The 14,041-nt window shown below is 32.4% G+C and overlaps 1 pseudogene; it reads left to right on the plus strand.

Annotated features, from left to right (window-relative positions):
- Positions 1-669: 669 nt before the first annotated feature.
- Positions 670-1,605, plus strand: LOC102884529 (annotated as a pseudogene).
- The last annotated feature ends 12,436 nt before the right edge of the window (positions 1,606-14,041 follow it).

Consider the following 14,041-nt stretch of genomic DNA (forward strand, 5'->3'; position numbering starts at 1 on the left):
TATTGTATCACCTTCACTATATTGATCTGCATCCCCCAGAATTCCTTTTTCTATATGCTTCAGCTAGGATGTGTTATACGAGAGATTCTTTTGCAATATTTCAAGGGCAGAAGTAAAGCAGCATCCATATTTGTAGCTTATACACATTGCCATTTCTCTGCTGGCTTATCTCTTTGGTGTGAGGCGGTGGCTGAGACTGCAACTGCCACAGCTTTTTCTGGGATCCTTCTTTAGCTTCTCTGACTTGAGGGCCAAGCGTGTGTTTAGGACTGTGGTGAAAGGCTCTGGTTTCTGCAGTACATCCATACCATCAAGGTCAGAGGCAGTGAGCACTGACACTGGTTTTAGTCTGTCATTGCAGCTTTAGCTCTTGCTTGTGGATTCCAGTTCATTTTTACTTGCCCCATTTTACACTGATCTTTCCTTCTTGACTGCTTGTCTTATGGTCTTCACACTACAGCATCAGATGTAAAGGCAACAGCCTTACAGAGACTACTGAATCAGCTTCCATGATTATGTAAGGTTAAGTCACTGTCACAAATCCCTTAGTATATTATCTCCTACTGGTTCTGCTTCTCTAATACAACATTGTCTGATATGGCCAGTAATTACAATTTCTTATTTTTCCTATTCTTTCAGGCAAATTTGGAGCCCAAACTGACTGAGACGATGGGGGTAGGAAATCAGTCGGTGATGTCTGAGATTGTGTTGGTGGGACTCACCAGTTCTTTGGAGATGCAATTAGTCCTCTTTCTAGTTTTCTCTGTGTTCTATGTAATAGGTATTTTAGGAAACCTCCTCATTGTGATCACAGTGATCTCTGACTCCCATTTACATTCCCCCATGTGCTTTCTGCTGGCCAACTTCTCCTTTATTGACATGTAGATTTCCTCCATTGCAGCTCCGAAGATGATTTCTGATCTTTTCAAGGAGAGGAAAGTAATTTCTTTCCAAGGCTGCATTGCTCAGATATGATTCATTCACGTTATTGGAGGAACTGAGATGGTTCTGCTCATTGCCATGGCCTTTGATCATTATGTTGCTATATGTAGATCTCTGCACTATCTGATTATAGTGAACTTCAGAACTTGTATTTTACTCTTGGTGGCTGCCTGGATCATTGGAATCATTCATTCATTGATTCAATTTGTATTCATTGTAAACTTACCATTGTGTGGCCCCAATAAAGTGGGCAGCTTTTATTGTGACCTTCCTTAATTTATTAGGCTTGCCTGCACAGACATTTACAGATTAGAGCTCATGGTCACTTCCAATAGTGGTTTCATCTCCCTGCGAATTTTTTTCATTTCGATTATCTACTATATCTTCATTTTGTTCACTGTTTGGCATCATTCTTCAGGTGGCTTGTCTAAGGCCCTCTCTACACTGTCAGCTCACATTACAATGGTGACCTTATTTTTTGGTTCACGTATTTTTGTGTACTCATGGCCATTTCCCACAGTGCCAGTGGATAAATTCCTTGTTATTTTTTATGTACTTATCATTCCATTTCTGAACTCTGTCATTTACATTTTTAGGAATAAAGAGATGAAGGTGGCAATGAGAATATTCAATCAGGTGCTGAGTTTCAGAAAGTTATTTTAAGTGATTTAGATATCAAGAAAGACAAACATCTCTAACATTTCCTGACCATGCTACAGACATGAATCCAAGGAAACAGCCCCATGAATGCTTTAGTTGCTAGTTTAATTACTAATGTCCAGGATTTTATTAATATGTGTTCTGCCATAACCACGGAGGATATGGTATTCTTTTTTCTTATGCAATGTGATAATATAGAAAATATTAATATAGGATCATTTCTATCTTTTTACTCCTCCTTGATAAAGAGGATTCTGGACTGGCCTTTTATATCTCTTTTCCTACTCTGTTCTGAGGAGGATCCTCCATTGTCCGATTGATTTTGGGGGTTTGTGACGCAGAATCTGAAGAAAAGTGCTTTGGAAACATGATAAAATTTGCGATTATTAGGGATAGTTTTTCTTTCAGGTGTGTAGTGAGTGTGTGAAAAAAACAAGTAAGAGATAAAAGGGGATTTTAAAGAGATGTAGTTGTCTGTCTCTTATCCTTCGATATAAATTGTCCTTCAGTAAATGAAAGCAAGGAGCTAAAGTTCTTCTGAATTATTTTTGAGTTTAAAAAAAAATCACATCATCATCCTGAAATTAGATCACTGGGTTGTGGCTTCTTAAGTCTCTCAGCTGTGCATGTGGTAACTATGAATTAAGCCTCCAGTTATTTCAAAAGCTGTGTTGCTGTACTATCAGGGGATTTGAACAATTCGGGGCCAGGTAATGAGCAAAGACCATGACCTATTTAATAATTCTTTCCCAGATCGTGCTAATCCTTGCCTTAATTATATGGAAACCAGCAATCATTCCTCAGTTAGGTAAACTCTTTTTTTTTTTTCAGTGACATGGTTATAGACTCTTGAGCCAGACTGCCTGACTTCACATTGTACCTTTGCTTTTTACTAATACACAAATTGCTTAACCTCTTTGCGCCTAAATTCTGCCATCTGTAAGATGGAGATAAGTTGAATCACCTGAAATTTGTGATATCTGACTGTTTTTGACTTACAAAAATGGCAGTTCCTTATGGCTAAATGTATCTTCCTCATAAGGTGTAAGGATTGACTGAATTGATATTTATAAAGTGCTTTAAACAATTCTTGGTCTATAGTGCTATATAAGTACCTGTTCAATAAAATTAAATAAAACCTTAAAACTACTTCTCGATTTGGTGGTCTTCTTCTACACTGTCTACAAATGGTCATTTTCCTTTCTAACTCTATTAATCAGAATTTGATCAATAACTTGCTCTTTTTTCTAACAAGACTAAAATATTTTAAGTGGTAAAATTCCTCAGATATAGAGACTTTGAAATGCTACAATTCAATTGATTTTTCTACATGTTCTTTCTCTTCTCTTATATTCAAATCATTTTTTTGAATGCTATGCAATAGTTCTATGAGGCTTGTTTTTGTTATCTTTGGTGCTTTTTAATGTGCTGGAAGAAGTTACCAAGCTGACTAGTTAAAACACTTTATATAAATAGAAATTTAATTAATTTAAAAAGATATTGAATACTCATTATGTTCTCAAGCCTATGCCAGGAACTGTAGAAAATTGTGTTAGAATTATACAACTCAATTGTAAGAAAGGACAGTGAGTTGCTGAGGCAAAAAATTTCTGCAAGTAAGTAAAAAGTGTGTAGTAGGGTGGGCAGACTCAACAAAAGGGTTTGAATAGAGGAGATTCATGAATTTGTGAATGCTGTGGAATGGAGCTAATGCCCACACTGACCTGTCTTCTGAGGTAAGTACATGTCCTGGAGAGGAGAGGAGCTCATGGAAAGCTCTGAAAGCTAAAGGCAGGTTGATGCCACATCATGAGAGGGGATGGATGCCTATCCTACCTCATTGCATAACCAGGGTCCCCAAAGCCTGAAAAGATTTGGTTCTGCCAGCTTCATTGATCACTTTTTACTATTAGACATTTTGGACTTTCTGTTACTTGACTACATCAAGCTCTTGGCCTGAGACCTGTACACTGGCCCTTTTCTTCACCTGCAGAGTGATTTGTCTGGGTAAATGCAGGGCTGGCTCCTTCTCATCATTCAGGTTTCACCTTTAGGTTTTTCAACTTCAGGAAAAAAACTTTCTACTTAAAGAAGCTCCCTCTTGCTTTTCTACTCCAGTCATTCTCTGTCATATGCTTTGCTTAATGTCTGCATAACTTTATCTCTATTTGAAAGATTGTTTTGGTAATTATTTTTTGTTTCCCTCACCAAGAAGAGAAAAGTCTATAGAGCAGAAAACATAATTTTTTGTTCTTTGTACCTAGAGGGGTGGCTGACCTATAGTGGGAAGTCACTATTAGTTTTTGTCCAAAGAGCAATATAAATAAAAGCTGAGAGAAAGAAATGACTCTTCTTTCAAATCAAAAAGAATGGAAAGGAATGGGAAAATCTAGTATATTTAGTACAAATGTTAAAATAGACTTATTCAGAATAACAAAATAGTGGAGTCTAAAGTACATTTGTAGGTTAAATATATTAACCACAATGAAAAAAAGAAAAAAATCACTGAAAATAATTTCTCTCAAATATAACTGTCAAGATTTTGTTATTTCTTTTAGGATTTTCCTTTATGTATTTAAAAAAATTATACAAAATAGGATCACAATATTCTACAATTCATTTAATAATGATATGTAAATTATTTATTTACCATATTGTTCGTTTAACCATACGATACGTAAGTTTTTTCATGCTGATAAATCTACCTCTAGCATGTAGTTCTTGGTGGCTATCTGGTAATTTATTGTATGGTTATAGCCATATAACTTTAGTCAGTACTTCATTGCTGACATTTAAATTATTTTCATTTTTCAATTAAGTTAGTTATCAATAGCTCTGCTATGAAAGATCTTGACATACCTCTTTCTATGTACATGGCTTTGATTACTTTTTCATGACAACTTAATATAAATGAAATTGCCAAAACGTATTGGTAAGGCTTAATTACTGTTGCAAAAGTGCCCTCTACAATGGTTGGGTCTATTTAAAATTCCATCACTGGCAGTGAATTAGAGTTCCACCTTTGCAAACAATGGATATATAATTAATTTGAAAAAGATAAAAAGGAAAAGAAAAAAAGATAAAAAATTTATCTACTGATGTGGAGAGCAGTTTGTAAGTTGACAAGGTCTTAGCAGACTACGAAGACAACCAAGGGTTAAAATGTAGTCTTGGAGAAAGTAGAAGAAACAATGTTGCTATGAAACTGCATAAGCCAGCAATCGTATGTTCCTGTATAAAAGCAGCTTGCAAAAAACTGGACGGTTGTCCATCATCAATGGGCAGTGGACTTTCTGATCCCTGCTTTCTGTCTTCTTTCTTTTCTCATCTCTCACCATTCACACTCAGGTTTATTTTCTAAGGCCATGCTGGATGTGGCAGGATTTACCACTTGCTGAACGCAGCATACTGATATATTTTAAAATTTTCTACTTTTTTATATAAAATATTACATATTTATAAAATGTGTAACACATATTTGAGTTAAAAAGTATAATAAGATAAATACCTATGAGCCCATTTATCATTACATCTACTTTCCCATCCCCTATCCCTTTATCCTGCCTTTCATCCAGAAGTAATCACTATTCTCGATTTTTTTGTTTATGCTTACTTTGCTTTTTTGAAAAATAATTTTATTAAAGAAGTATATGTCCATAAATAATATGTTGTTTAATTTTGATCATTTATAAAGTTTATATACATACTTCTTTAATACGTATATATAATTAATCAGAACTCATTAAAAATGAATATATATTTTTAAAGAATTTGTCCATTTCATCATTTCCGTTTTAAAATTTATTGGCACAATTTTTTTTATAGTTGTTATTATTTTAAAAATGATATATCTATATCATGTAGATATATTCCCTTCTTGGTTCTCTCTGTCTCTGTCCTTTTCTCTCTCTGTATATTTCGTGGAGCTCTGTCTATCATTTATCTATATCTATATCTATCTATCTATCTATCTATCTATCTATCTATCTATCTATCTATCATCTATCTATCATCTACCTACATATCATCTATCATCTATCATCTATCTAAACAGTTTTATTGAAGTATAATTGATATACAAAGAACTGAGCATATTTAATTTGTTCAATTTTATGTTTTTGGATACGTGCAAATACCCATGATACCATTACCACAATCAAAGTAATAGGCATATGCAACACCTCTCAAAGTTTTCTTGTGTCCCTTAGTTTTACTATTTTTTCTAATGGTAAGAACACTTAACATGAGATCTATCCTTTTAACAAAACTTGAAGTGTACAAACCATATAGTTAACTATGTTGTACAATAGAGCACTAGAACTTATTAATCTAGCATGACTAAAATTTTATATCCATTGGAGAACAACTCCCTATTTCCCAGCCCCTGGAAACCATTATTGTATTCTCTGCTTTAATAAGTTCAACTATTTCAATTTATTATTTTGTATTTATTTATTTACTTATAAATTTATTTTCAATTACAGTTGACATTAATTAAATATTATTTTATATTAGTTTAAGGTGTACATCATAATGGTTAAACATTTATGTAATTTACAAAGAGATCCCCTCTGATTAGTCTAGTACTCACCTGACATTATACGTAGTTATTTCGATATTATCAACTATATCCCCTATGCTGTACTTTACATTCCCTTGATGATTTTGTAACTACCAATTTGTACTTAATCCCTTTGCCTTTTCTACCCATTTCCCCAACTCCCCTCTCATCTGGCAATTATCAGTTTGTTCTCTGTGTTTATGAGTCTGTTTGTTGGTTTTGTTTGTTTGTTTTTATTTTGTTCTTTAGATTCCACACATAAGTGAGATCATATGGTATTTGTCTTTCTCTGTTTGAAATATTTCATTTAGCATAATATCTTCCAGGTTCATTCATGTTGCTGCAAATGGTAAGATTTCATTCTTTTTTATGGCAAAGTAATATTCTACTGTATATATACACCACTTCTTTTTTAGCCAATCATCTATTGATAGACACTTAGGTTGCTTCCATATCTTGCTATTGTAAATAGCCCTGCAGTGAACATAGAGGTGCATATATCTTTTCAAATTAGTATTTTAGATTTCTTCAGATACATACCCAGAGGTAGAATTACTGGGTCATAAGGTAATTCTATTTTTAATTTTTTAAGGAACCTCCATACTGTTTTCCATAGTAGCTGTACCAATATATGGTCTCACCTATAGTGTACAAGGGCTCCAATTTCTCCATATCCTCACCAACATTTTTCATCTTAAAAATAAAAAAGCCATCCTAACAGATGTGAGATTGTATCTCATTATAGTTTTGATTTGGATTTCCCTGATAATTGAACATATTTTCATATACCTCTTGGCCATTTGTGTGATCTTGAGAAAGAAGGAAGAACAAAGTTGGAGGAATCACGCTTCTAGATTTCAAATTACATTACGAAACTACAGTAATTAAACTGATATGGTATTGGCATGCAGACAGACATATAGACCGATGGTACAAAATTGAGAGCCCAGAAATAAACCCATGCATATATGGTCAACTGATCTTTCGCAAAGATGTCAAGAATATACAATGAGGAAAGGATAGTCTCTTTAACAAGTGGTGTTGGGAAAACTAAATACCAACATGCTATCAATATCAATAAAAATTGAAGTTGGATCCCTAACTCACACCATACACAAACAAATTTAAAATGGATAAAGATTTAAATATAAATCTGAAACTGTTAAACTCCTAAGAGAAAACATAGGGGAAAATCTTGACATTGGTCTTGGTAGTGATTTCTTGGATATAACACCAAAAGCACAGATAACAAAAGCAAAAATAAACAAGTGGGACTACATCAGACTAAAAAGTTCTGCACAGCAAAGGAAACAATCAACGGAGTGAAAAGGCAACTCATGGAATGAAAGAAAATAGTTACAAACCACATACATATCTGACAAGAGGTTCATTTCCAAAATATATAAGGAACTCAAATAATTCAATAGCACAAAACCAAATAACCCAATTAAAAAAAAATGGACAGAGGACTTGAACAGACTTGTTTTCAAAGAAGACATACCAATATATGCTTTTGTTTTGCTTGATCAAGTTAGCAAGAAGATTGTTTTGTTATTAGTCTTTTTAAAGAACCAGCTTCTGGCTTTGTAGTTCTTATTTACTTTATGTTTATTTTCAGAATCTTTGATTTTTGCTCTTCTTCATTCTACTATCTCTTATTCGTTTTTAACTTCTTATGTTGGAAAGTTAAATATTTAATTTTTTCACTTTCTTCTTTTCTCATATATGCATTTCCACTGAAATACATGTTGGCTTTCATACTCCACAAGTTCCATTCTAAGTATTTTTAAATTTCCACAAATTTTCACTGAAACAAGTATTATTTAGAAGCTTTAAAATTTAAAAGTGTATAAGACTTAGAGAAAAATCTTTTATAAACTTAAGACTTGTTAGTATTATGGTCAGAGTCAGGTCTACCTGATATTGATTTCTTACTTGGTCAGTTTTTGTAATTGCTCCATGTGTGTTTGAAAAAAAAATGTGTATTCTTTAATTGTTGGGGGTGGAGTTCCATATATTTCAATTAGATCATGATTGTTTCTTCAATTGTTAATATTGTTCATAATTGTTCCAATCAATAGTATTGCTATTTTATTGTCTACTTGACCTATAGATGGTATAAGAAATGTACTGGTTTTCCATTATGTTGAAAAATGCTGTATTTAATCCATTTTTGCTTTATATAGTTTAAAACTATTATATTAATTCATACAAGTTTTAAATGTTTCTGGTGAATTGAATTTTATTTTTAGATGCAGTCATATTCTGCTTCTTGTAATGCCTTAATATATATTTTCTGATATAAATATAGCCATGTTAGTATGATTTTTGGTATATAAATTTCTTATTATTTTACTTTCACCTTTTCTGTATCCTTATGTTTTTAGGTATGTGTCTTGTAAGTACCACATAGATGAATTTTAAAGTTTATTTTGGCATTCTCTAAAAATATGTAGAGCCCAGACAATAGCTTTACTTCACTGAATTCTTATAACAGCTGTTGAGGCTGTGCCTGTGAGGGATGAACCATTTGGATACACTGATTGATTGTAAAAATTATTCTAAATGATATCGGAAATAATTATTCAAACATTTAAAAACAAATATTTATTAAATATTGACTACATGTTCTGCATTGTGCACCATTGTTTGCTTGCCTTTATAGATTAGGTTATGGCAAGGTGTGGTGGTGGCGTTGGAGCTGATCCATTGTAATTCTTTTAAAGAGTTAATACAAGGTAATAATACTTGAAGAATAATAGTAATAATAGAAGCAGAGAAAAAGATCATAGGATTATGGAAGAAAAGTATAAGAACTTCTTTTATTACATGTGGTCAAGGAAGTCTTTTTCTGAAAAATGTATATTTGTTTTAAAACTTTCTGACATAACAATTCCTCTTATACTCTAGTAATTAATACCTTATAACTTGACAATACTCTAATAAAAAATTTCTGTTGTCTAGGTCCTGTGTTTTGGGCCTTGTGGGACTGTGAAGCATCTAGAAAGCCAAAATTTCTGAAGTAAGAGATAGCTTTATGTTTTGTGGTTTCTCATTTTCTGTTACCTCCTTATTTTCATTGAAGAGAGTGTTTTTTGCCATGAAATCTCTAGTTAGTACTAGGGTAGAGCAATACTTTTTCTCTTTCCAGCTGCATCTCAAGCATTCTAAAGTATGGATTTTCAGGTACTTCTATTAACTCATTTTAAAGCAAAAATATTTCTGTGCATCCATCTAAGGCACCATTAAATCTGGTACCCAGAGATACTTTTCTTTCTTCTGTTCTTTTGTCCTTTTTATTCCCTGGGTGAAAATCAGTATGGACTCTGTGGTATAATTCTCAGGAAAATCCAATCAAGGGAAGGCTGGCTGTTCCCAAGACTCAGCCCCATCATTTGGTCACTAATATTCAAGTTGCTAATTAGCATCATTTTTACTTTAGAAAAACAATATTAAGCTCTTTGTTTTGGAAAAGTTTACAATCTCAGTCAAAATGTGAAGTTGTCTTCCCCTGAACATAGAAAAATGTTTCTACTTCAAGTACTATCATGTAAAACATGTAAAACAAATGTTTTACTATTTAGCAGACTGAAGATTAATCCACCCTGTCCATCAGTTTCTCTTCTATGATTGCTCAGTAATTATTTCTGTTTTTAACCTAATCTACAGTTTAATTGTTATTCAACATAATTGTTACATATGTATTCTGAACAAGGCATGAAGAGGAGTAAGCTCTGGCTTTTGTTAAGGGTATTGGGGAAGACATTTTTGGAGGAGACAACACTAAGCTGAATTGTGAATGAAATATGGGATTTGGCCCAGAATAGGGGTGCTCCAGGAGGAGGAAACAGCATGATACTTTCATCTTTTCTATTTCGTATTCCCTTATATTCCCTTATTCTGTATTTCCTTTTAGTTTTTCATGGTAGATAAATTCCTAAGTAATGTTTTCAGTTTCTGTGTTTTATAATTCCCAATTTCTGTCATTTGGTTCTCAGCATCCATCAAACTAATTCTTATTTTTCTCTTTTAGAAATTATATCTCTCATATGATGGCAGCTTTCTGTCTTCTCACAGACTTTGGAGGGAATTGATCTACTGTCTGAGGAGAGTAGATTCTTTTTGGTCTAACTCAGGTAAGAAAGAGTTCTGGTTCCTACTGCCTTTCTTTGCAAATAGGATTAATGACACTTTCATCTTTGAGTGTAAGCCATTTCCAGGTCTCAGAGAAGATTAATCTGTGTTGTTTTTTGACCCAACACAGGTGAAGCAGACAGTGGGATATAGTAAGCTATAATTCTCATGTGAAAACTTCACCATAGGGAACTAAGATCAGGTATAGGCAACATTTCAGAGATTGAGTGCCAATTTTTTGATGTTTCTTCCTGGTGTGCAAGGAAGGCAGGTTGAGGGTGAGAGAGTTGTAGTGGTCTGGAATAGTCCAGAAACATGGAATAGTTAGGGACATCTATAACTAAAATAAAAATATGAGAGTTTAATTGATATAAACTCAGGTAACTGCATTGATTTCTTCCTAACATCTCATGTAGAAGTGGCTCAACATGAACTGATTTAATTGAAAAGGATCTGGAAAGGATAATTCTGGAGGCTAGGAATTTAGAAGAGACTACATCTGGGGAAAGATGACATAGTGGTCATCTTTGGATAACCCCAGAACAGTATGAGGGTTACTTTGGTAGTAAAAGCTAATTCATCATGGCCTTGAAGTTATTTTTGACTTTAAGTTGTCAGTGACTTACAGAGTAGTATAGTGAAGAAAGCCTGTACTCTGAGGTCAACTTGTATTTTAATCTAATATGTAAATTAATATTTTTCTTTAAAATGAAATACATGTGTAAAATAAAAAGTTTATAAAAGTATAAAGAAGAGAAAAAAAATCATCCATAGCCTCTTCATAGAAAGATAGCAACTGTTAAAATTTCAACATTTTCTTCAGGTACTTTTTATATTTGCTTGCATGTCTACAATTACTGCAAGAATTGGGTATGAACTGACACATAGCTGTGCAAAATTAGGCAGTTCATTTAGTTTCTTTGAGTCCTTATTTTCTAATCTGTAAAATATATATATAAATATCTTTCCTGTACTCTTCCCTGGCTATTGTGCAACAAAAGATATGAAAGTATTTTAGAGGCTGTAAATGTTAAGAAAAAAGCAAATTAATGTTTTAAATTTTGGTATTTATATCTTGTGAGAAATGATTACTAAAACAAGATAGAAAACATAGCAGCATTATGGCAAGACAGAAATTAAAGTAATTGTCTTAGTTGCAATTATGTGAGAGAAAAGGAATATTCTCAATTCAGATGAGTTTATAACTCATATGGCTAATCATGAAGACTAATGATATTCTAACATACAGTATCTTTATTTCCAAGGAATATACTACAGCAATAATATATAAAATTAATATTGTTATGATATTAATATAATATTGTTTTCTAAAGCCAACATGAGAAGAGAATTTACAGATGCAAGACTTATAAGATTCAAGAAATAATTGCATATTTATAATTTGATAGACTTCTTAAGTTTTATAACTAAAATTCATTAACACATTAAAGAACTAGAAATAATGTGTAGATAGTGAAGAGGATCAGAGAACTACTAATATGTTAAAAAGAGTTGAGAAAACAGATGCCATTAATAATAAAAAGTGTTTGTTTACTCTGGATATCGTAAGATTAAGGAGAGGTATAATAGAAAAAATTATATGGGTGAGTCACTGATCAGTGGATTTAGTTTACGGCTCCTTTTCACTTGTGTATAAAAGATCAATGTCTGGTGAATAGTAATTTCCATCTATACTGAGGATTTAGCAGAGGTAAATGATCCTAAATAATCATCCTAAGTAAATTAAGCCTGAGGATTTTGAAAGAAGTGAAGAAAACCACTTATGAAATCCTCAACAGGATGCCCAAAGCAGGTTTTAGAATTCACACATTTGCATGTATTTAATGTTAAATTTTGCCCTGTGTATTTAGTCATGAACTGATCACCCCGATAAGTCTAGTACCCATCTGACACCATATATAGTTTTTACAATATTATTGACTCTTTTCTCTATTCTGTACTTTACACCCTCATGACTGTTTTCATATTTAGCAATTTGTACATCTTAATTGGGTTTTTATTTTTAAATTCTAGTTCTTGTTTTGTAGAGAAAATTTTACTTGTCTTCAAGATCAGCCTTTACTGTGATAGGAAGTATTTGGGATGAAATTAATTCTAAGCTTGGAGCCTTAAAAAAAAAAAATCAAACTTTTAAGTCAGTTTTTCTTTAATCACTTAATCATAAAGCAATAAAAAATATATTGTTATTGCGAGTTATAGTTTACTTCAAACCCCAATGGCATGATATTTATTTGACAGATTTTTAAGGCACTTTTCTATGGTCAAGTTATTATTCCAACAACATTTAACAAGGAGTTTAACTCTATGTACTAGGTGGTATTTACAGCCCTGGAGAGATTAGAGAATGAAAAATATCATACTAGACTGGATCTATTGAAAGAATCTTGGAATGAGATGGTTGATATAAATGTCTCTGAAGTTTCATCTCAAATATAATTTATGTGTGTAAAGCATATATTAGGTAAACATGATATTAGGTGGATGTTGGCTATAGGACTGCTGAAAGAAGTAGATGTTAATTTCAATAAAAAAATAGGCTGTAAAGGAATTCATGAGTAATATAAACAAGATCCTTTGGAGCTGAACAATTCATATGAGTTTAAACAGAGGATGATTATTCTTCAAATCCAAATTTGAGGCTGGAAGGTTAGGTACAATGGATATCTTAAAGCACATAAGGTAAAAATAATGAGATGGAAATCATGAAGAAAAACAAAAAAAGGAAGATAAATTCAGGAGGCATAATATGACAAGTAGAAGTTCGTGAAAGATAAAAAGAAACTGATTTAATTTAAATGGAGAGAAGAGGTGAGAAAGAGAGAAAAGTATTTTGAAGATCTTATCTTACTTGGTGTAGGGGAAAGCAGGAAGGAAATAAAACATATTGGTAGGGGAAAAAAGTTGGCATCTTACTTTAAAATAAGAGAAGAAAAATGTGTCACTGGAAAAGGGATGATAAACATGAAAAATATAGAAAAGTATAGCAGCACTTCCATGTTAATAAGGGGAGTGGTGATGAAATGAATATTAACTTAATCAAACCAGCAAAAATTAAATATGAAAAAAGTTATCACTTTTTGTTGATAACATCATTGCAAACCTAGAAAATCCAAGACATTTCAATAAAAAACTATTATATCCAAATAACAGAATGTAGTAAGGTGACTTTATATAACAGACAAAAAGAAATAACTTTTTTAGCAAGAATAATCTAGAAATGGAGATGAGAAAAGGTATTCCATTAATAATGCCTCCCCAAAAAACTATAAAACACATAGGAATAATTTAAACAAAGAGGATAGAATATATACGAAAAAAAAGGGCAAAATCTTATTGAAGGACATGAAACAAGGTTTGAACAAATGGATGGATGTACTATGTCCTTGAATGGGAAGACACCATCATAACAATGCTACTTCATTCAAAGGTAATATATAAATTTAATGCAATTCAAATCAGAAATCCAGTGGAATTTTTTAGGGGGATTGGATAAAATTATCTTAAAGTTTATATGGAATGATATATGCTCTAGAATAGCCAAGAAAGTATGAAAAAGAACAGTGAAAGAGGGACTTGCTTTATCAAATATAGTGACATAGTATAAAGCTACTGTTGTGAAATACTCTGATATTTCTACAGAAACAGATAAATATATCAGTGGAAACAAAATGAATAATTCATAAATAGTTCCCAAAATATTTGAGAATTTATCATAATGCAAAA

Source organism: Pteropus alecto, unplaced genomic scaffold (genome assembly GCF_000325575.1).
Source record: "Pteropus alecto unplaced genomic scaffold, ASM32557v1 scaffold86, whole genome shotgun sequence".
NCBI classification, from domain to species: domain Eukaryota; kingdom Metazoa; phylum Chordata; class Mammalia; order Chiroptera; family Pteropodidae; genus Pteropus; species Pteropus alecto.